This window comes from Dipodomys spectabilis, unplaced genomic scaffold (assembly GCF_019054845.1).
Source record: "Dipodomys spectabilis isolate Male_0828 unplaced genomic scaffold, ASM1905484v1 ptg000002l, whole genome shotgun sequence".
NCBI lineage: Eukaryota > Metazoa > Chordata > Mammalia > Rodentia > Heteromyidae > Dipodomys > Dipodomys spectabilis.
Genome location: NW_024870679.1, coordinates 3,014,391 through 3,021,413, shown reverse-complemented (window position 1 = coordinate 3,021,413; position 7,023 = coordinate 3,014,391).

Genomic DNA, 7,023 nt, shown 5'->3' with positions numbered 1-7,023 from the left:
AGCTTGTTATGTCTATTCTTTAAATCTTAATTCCTCAACTGTTTTATGAGCCAACCTTATTTTCTTATTGGTTCCCTTGTTGATTAACAAGTTCAACAACAAAAATATCATTGACCCATGCTCATAATTTATCCATATGAGGCTCATTCTTTACCTTTTTTGAAATTATACTTAGACAGATTTCTGTTTCCTATCCAGATTGAAAATGAAAACTAAATTATTAATATGCTAGTTTAAAGCAGGAGTTCAATAAATGTTGAGTGAATAAAAAGCACTTGTTTGGAATCAGGACCTTATGTTTGTACTGTTAGCCATATTTCAAATGGTATCCCGACCTGCTGCAGTCTTAGGGGTAGAAGATATAAGACAGATGAGACCTACCAGCACTAGTGGCTCACAACAGTAATCCTAGCTGCTGAAGAGGCTAAGATCTGTGGATCATGGTTCAAAGCCAGTACAGGCAGAAAGGTCCATGGGATTCTAATCTCCAATTAACAACCAAAAAGCCAGAAGTGGAGGTGTGGCTCAAGTGGTAGAATGTGAGCCTTGAGCAAAAAGTACAAGGGAGAGAAAGAGGTCTTAACTTCAAGTCCCAGTACCGGGCAAATAAATAAATAAGGGGGTGGGGAGAGAGAGAGAGAGAGAGAGTGAGAGAGAGAGAGAGAGAGAGAGAGAGAGAGAGAGAGAGAGAGAGGAGGTCCATCTTCTTTTCAGAACCTCAGATTCTTTGGGTTAGAGCCTGTGATGCCAAGGAGATGCACACTAATGCAACTCTTTCTGAAGTGTTGTTCCAGGGAGGGCTCCCAGTTCTGCCCTGCGGCTTGAGCTCTTGGGGTGATGATTCTGGCAGCCAAGCTTGACAGCTCATCAAGGGCTGAACATAGGGGCATTTTTATTGTCAAGAACTCAATATCTGTGCTAGCTTCAAGAGTTAGGTCTTCTAAGGGCCCTAGAGAAAGCTTTCTAGGTCCTGATCCCTGGCAGGTAATTGCAAACTCTTCTTTCTTCTCTTGGCCATGTCCACAGTGAAGGCTGGCTGGCTGGTAACTGAGGGGAGAAGGTGGCTGCAAATTCCTTGAGGACAGAAGCTTTCATTTGTGGGCCCAGCACTCGGTTAGCACCTTGCCTGGTGAGCAGTGACACTCAATAGACATGCTCTGCCTCCCCCTCCCTCTGCCCAGCTTAGTACCACAGCCAGCTCCTTCTAATGAACTTGATATATAAACTTCTAGGCCAGGATAGAACCTTGTTGATCAATCCCCGCTCTGGGAGTCTGATTCACTGATAGTAAGGAATCTAGTTCAGGTTTTAGAAGTGTCACAGCAAGCCTGCCCTTGTCCACTTTCCTCAAGAGAAAAGGCAAGTGGGTAGACCAGTGCTACTGGAGCAAGAGAATAAAAACAACACTTTTTTTTTTAGTCGTGGGACTTGAACTTGGGGCCTGGGTGCTGTCTCTGAGCTCTTGCTCAAGGCTGGCACTCTACCATTTGAGCCATACCTCCACATCTGGCTTTCTGGTGGTTAATTGGAAATAAGAGTCTCACTAACTTTCCTGCCCTGGGAAGCTTCAAATCTCTGTCCTCAGATCTCAGCCTCTTGAGTAGCTAGGATCACAGTTATGAGCCACTCGTGCCCAGCTAATACCATGTTTAGTTATCCATTGATGGAAGTTTCCACTTTCTGGCTTTGTAAACAATGCTGCTATAAAAATGAGTGAACAAATACCTATAGGAGTCCCTGTCTTACTTTTTGGGGAAACATACCCAGCAGTGGAATTTGGGCTCTATGACCATCCTCTGCTTTTTTTTTTTTTAAACATAGACGCAGCACGTCTGAATACATACTTTGAGATAAGCCTTTTCCATATGTTTCCTTTAACCCACACAATAATCCTAAAGTGGAGATTAATATCTCCACTTTATAGAAAGTGAACTTTCTGAATTTAAGTGACTGTACTGGCTCAGCGTTCCAAGCAGTGACAGGTAGCAAGTTTTGAACTCAGATCTACTAGATTCCCTGACACTCTTGGTAATCCCAGCAGATGGGAGGCAGAATTGAGAGAGAGAGAGAGAGAGAGAGAGAGAGAGAGAGAGAGCAGTTCTCTAGAAGGGGATCCCACCTTGAGGCTATTATAAACTAACACTTTCCTTAATGAACAATTAACACCTTAGCATGAATTAGTGGTTGACAGGAATGTGCCACCACTTCCTCCTTTTTCATGCTAAATGAAGTAGTCTTGCAGATAGTTCTCAGACAGAGCTCCCGCTGGGATGGGAAGGTACTCACTCTTCCTTCTGGGAGGCTGTCCTCCCTAATAGAGCCTCCTCTCGGTAGAGCCTTGGCTACTCTTGGACCCAGCTACACTCTAGAGGAGGCTCCATATTTTCCTGGACTTTGCTCTGACAGCCCCGCATTTTGCCCGATGGCTTATAGACTAGCTCCCAGGACACAGTGTATAACAAGCCTTTGTTCAGCTTGTACCTACCAGCCCTGCTGCTCTGCAAGAGATGGAATCAATGAATAAATCATTCAATCAAGGGCACTAGGGAAGATAAGAACAACAGCAACAAAAAAGAAGAATCAGGATTACCCTTCCCGACTTCATAATCTGTGTAACACTGGGCTGTCGAGTTGTTCAGAATAAATTATATAGAACCTTTGGTGCCAGTGCTCAAACCTGAGGTATTTGTGGTGGTAACATTGGAATGTTTAGGCCCTCCCAGTCTTAGTAGTGGGACAGTCTCAGAGGTGAAGATCCCACATTGCATTTTTGATGTCTCCAACACAAATTGATTGAAGTCACACACACAAAAGTAAAGTGGAAAAGCAAGTTTTAACAGAGAATTTAACATACACAGAGAGGCAGACAGACAGAGAGACAGAGACAGCGACAGAGACAGAAAGAAAAACACTGTTAAGGGAAATGGTAGGCTTGAGCTAGTAATCATTTGAAGAATCCAAGCCAGAAAAAGACATAATTCCTAATTTCCTGGTCAACTCACCAAATAAATAACCAGAAAGTTTAGAGTAGCTGAACAACCTCAGTCCTTGCATTTTACAAGAGAATAATTCAGGCAAAGTTTGAACATAGTGAAGAGATAGGAAAGTGGTGGTTCATGCCTGTAATCCTAGCTACTCAGAAGGCTGAGATCTGAGGATCACAGTTCAAAACCAGCCCTGCCAGGAAAGTCCATGAGACTCTTATCTCCAATTAACCACCAGAAAACCTGAAGTGTTGCTCTGGCTCAAATTAGTAGAGTGCTAGCCTTAAGCAAAAGAGCTTAGGGACAGTGCCCAGGCCCTGAGTTCAAGCCCTACAACTGCAAAAAAGAAAAAAAGAAAGAAAGGAATGAAGGAAGAAAGAAAGAGAGAGAAGGAAGGAAGGGAAAGAAAGAAGGAGGCAAGGAAGAAGTACGGCAGAGAAAGAGAACACATGGCCCAGACATGCCACAGGGAAGATGACAATTTAGCTTATCTCCACCATCTTGGGCCATCTTAGTTGTCTTCTTTGTTTTGGGCCTAGGGTTAAGTAGTGATGTTCTTATGGGTGAGTCTTCCTTTCTGTTTCCTGTTGAGACACCAAAGATTTATTGTTCTGGCCTATATTTCCTCATTCTTTTTTTTTTTTTTGGGGGGGGGGGTCCAGTCGTGGGGCCTGAACTCTGGGCCTGGGCGCTGTCCCTCAGCTCTTCAGCTCAAGGCTAGCACTCTACCACCTGAGCCACAGTACCACTTCCGGCTTTTTTTTTCTGCTTATGTGGTGCTGAAGAATCCAACCCAGGACCTCATGCATGCAAGGCAAGCACTCTACCACTGAGCCTCCTTCCCAGCCCCTCCTCATTCTTTTGTCCTTACTTCTTCATTCTTTTGTAGTTCTCTGTCCCCATTACTCTGTCAGGCAGATTTTGGTTTATCAGCTCATCCCATCTATACACACTCACATTATTAGGTAAGTAAAGAGCAAGCACATGGCTAAAAATGTTGGGTTTCTAGGGTTTGGGGAGGATGAGAGTTGAAACTTAGAAAGTGAGGGGTCATGATTCGATAGATTTTTTGGGAAAGGATCGGCACATATACAAGGTTGCCATCCCATACTTTTGTGTGTGTGTGTGTGTGTGTGTGTGTGTGTATCAGTCGTGGGGCCTGAACTCTGGGTCTGGGTACTTGTCCCTCAGCTCTTCAGCTCAAGGCTAGCACTCTATCACTTGAGCCACAGTGCCACTTCCAGCTTTTTCTGCTTATGTGGTGCTGAGGAATCGAACCCAGGGCCTCACACATGCAAAGCAAGAGCTCTACCACTGAGCCACCTTCCCAACCCCATCCCATACTTCCCAACCATCCCATACTTTTCAGTATATGTATTATGAGATACAACCCATTTGCACGATGCCTTAAATAGGAATTTGTGACATAAAAGTCAAACTAAGGACACGTGTTTCTACTGCCCAGATGCCTCAGTTTGGTTTGAAATAGCCCAGAGTTTTCTACCTATAGGGAGAAGTCCTAACCAAAAACCTACTATTAAGCCAGGCGCCAGTGGCTCATTCCTGTAATCCTAGCTTCTCAGGAGTCTGAGATCTGAGGATCACAGTTCAAAGCCAGCCCGGGCAAGAAAGTCTGTAAGACTCTTATCTCCAATTAACCACTAGAAAACTGGAAGTGGTGCCATGGCTCAAGTGGCAGAATGCTAGCTTTGAGCTGAATTGCTGAGGGACAGTGCCCAGGCCCAGAGTTCAAGACCCACAACCGACAAAAACAAAACCAAAAACCAAAAACCTACTATTAATTATCCCCCTAGAAGGGGTGGCCACAGGAGGTATTAGGGAAGAGATAGAACTCATGGGTGTTTCCCAGGGCATCTAAGGAGACTCAGTATTTTTTCTCTGAGGCTAACATGACTAGCCCCAAACTCCTGGAGTTCCACTTGTCAGGACCTGCTACTCACCCTCAAATAAAGAAGCACACTGAAGAGCAGAGAAAGACTTATTACATTGCATCACTTGGGAAGACAGCTCTTTAGCCTATCTTCTATACTTACATAGATTTGGAATTGGGGGAGGGGCAAAAGACATGACATTCCAGGCACCTGTTGTACTTAGTAGACTATGTTTTTAGTCCCTGTTTTTGGAGGAGTTTGTGACAAGCTGTTATTACTGTTACAGTGTAAGAGGCAACTTACACTGCGACTCAAGCCTGTAATCCTAGCTACTCAGGAGGCTGAGTGAGGTTCAAAGCCAGCCCGAACAGGAAAGTCCATGAGATACTTATCTCTAATTAATCACTCAAGTGGTTAGAGCACTGCCCTTGAGCAAAAAAACTCAGGGACAGCGTCCAGGCCCTGAATCCAGCACAAGAGGAAAAAAAAAATGTTTTCGATAGGCCTGTATGTGAATTAACTAAAAATGGAGCACCCAGACCTTCCCAAAGCCCACTTTAATCTGGATTCTTTATCTAAGCCTTTCTCTCTTTCGGTCATTTTATTATCACCTTAGAGTCTAGGAAAGACTGGATTCATTGATAAACATCTTGTAAAATGCTAACTGCCCCTTAAGCTGGCAAAACTATGTCCTTAACTTGAAGCAGGAAGCAATCCCAATTTTTCTGAAACTTTTCCAAGCTTAAACTAGTGCTGGTAGATCATGTCTGTAATCCTAGCTACTCAGGAGTCTGAGATTTGGGGATAGCTGTTCCCAGTCAGCTTGGGCTAGAAAATCTGTGAGACTCTATCTCCAATTAACCACTAAAAATAACATGGAGGTGGAGCTGTGGCTCAAGTGGTTGAACACTAGCCTTGAGAGAAAAGGCTACAAGATAGCATCCGGCTATGAGTTCAAGTCTCAGTATCTGTACCCCACTCCCCCCAAAAAATAGGCCAAGCTTTTGGTCAAGCATACCATACTTAGGACTGTTTTAACCATAAACAACTTTCTTCTTACTCCCCTACCCCCAATTCCTCCTAGTTAACCAATGTCCATACCTCTTAGAATTTGGGTGAGAGGCTAAAAGCCCAATTTTAACAGGATAAGTAAGTCATTGTTGCCTGGTGGCTTTGGCACATATAAGAACACTGCATTGTACCTCAGAACTAGTTTTGTTCCTTGTCACACAGATGTCATCCATTGGTCCTATACTTCCGGAAATCCAACATGATTGCAAAGTGACTGCAGAGAGAAAGGCATAGGGTAGAGACAATGGAGGCAGAGATGCCAAGTTTTTCTCCTGCTTTTAACTAATTCGTGGGCCCTATTAAGTAATCAGTGCTCTTCAACAAAAGTATCATTCAAGCACCTCCTAACAGTGGGAAACTCTCAAGAAAAGTGATGGAATTGGAGAGATGCGTACAAGTATGCCCTTATAGTTGGCTTAAAGCTGGGGCAAAAATGGGCTATCATTCCCTTTTTTTTTCAGGCTAAAAGAAATGTGGATTGGAAATCCATTCCTAGCCGGGTGGAGTAGTGCACTCCTGTAATCTTAGCATTCAAGAACTAGAGGCAGGTAGATTGTTTTCATCCTAGCTACTCAGGAAGATGAGACTTGAGCACTGAGGTTCGAAGTCAGCTTTAGCAAGAAAGTCCATGAGATCCTTAGCTCCAATTAATTACAACAAATAAAGTGGGAAGTGGAGCTGTGGCTCAAGTGATAGAGTGCAGTTTTGAACAAAAATGGCTTAAAGACAGTGCCTGGCTTCTGAGTTCAAATCTTAGAGCCACTACAAAAAGAATCAAAACAGCAACCAACAAAAAACAAATCCTCCAGGATTTGTTTGATTCTCTTGACATCTTGAGCACAGTTGTTCTTAGGCCCTCCATGCACTCATTCATCCCACAGATGCACCTGGGAGTTGTTTTGAGGGAGAAAATAAAGGAGGCATCCTAGCAGAAAGAAGAAAGTACAGATCCTGGGCTGACTTCTGGGTGGTTAGACATAGCATCCTGCCAGGAAAGCTTCCCTGAGAGGAAAAGAGGAAAGGTAATAGCAGAGGAGGTCCAGCCAAGCCCAAGGGATAAGAAAGCAGATGGCTGC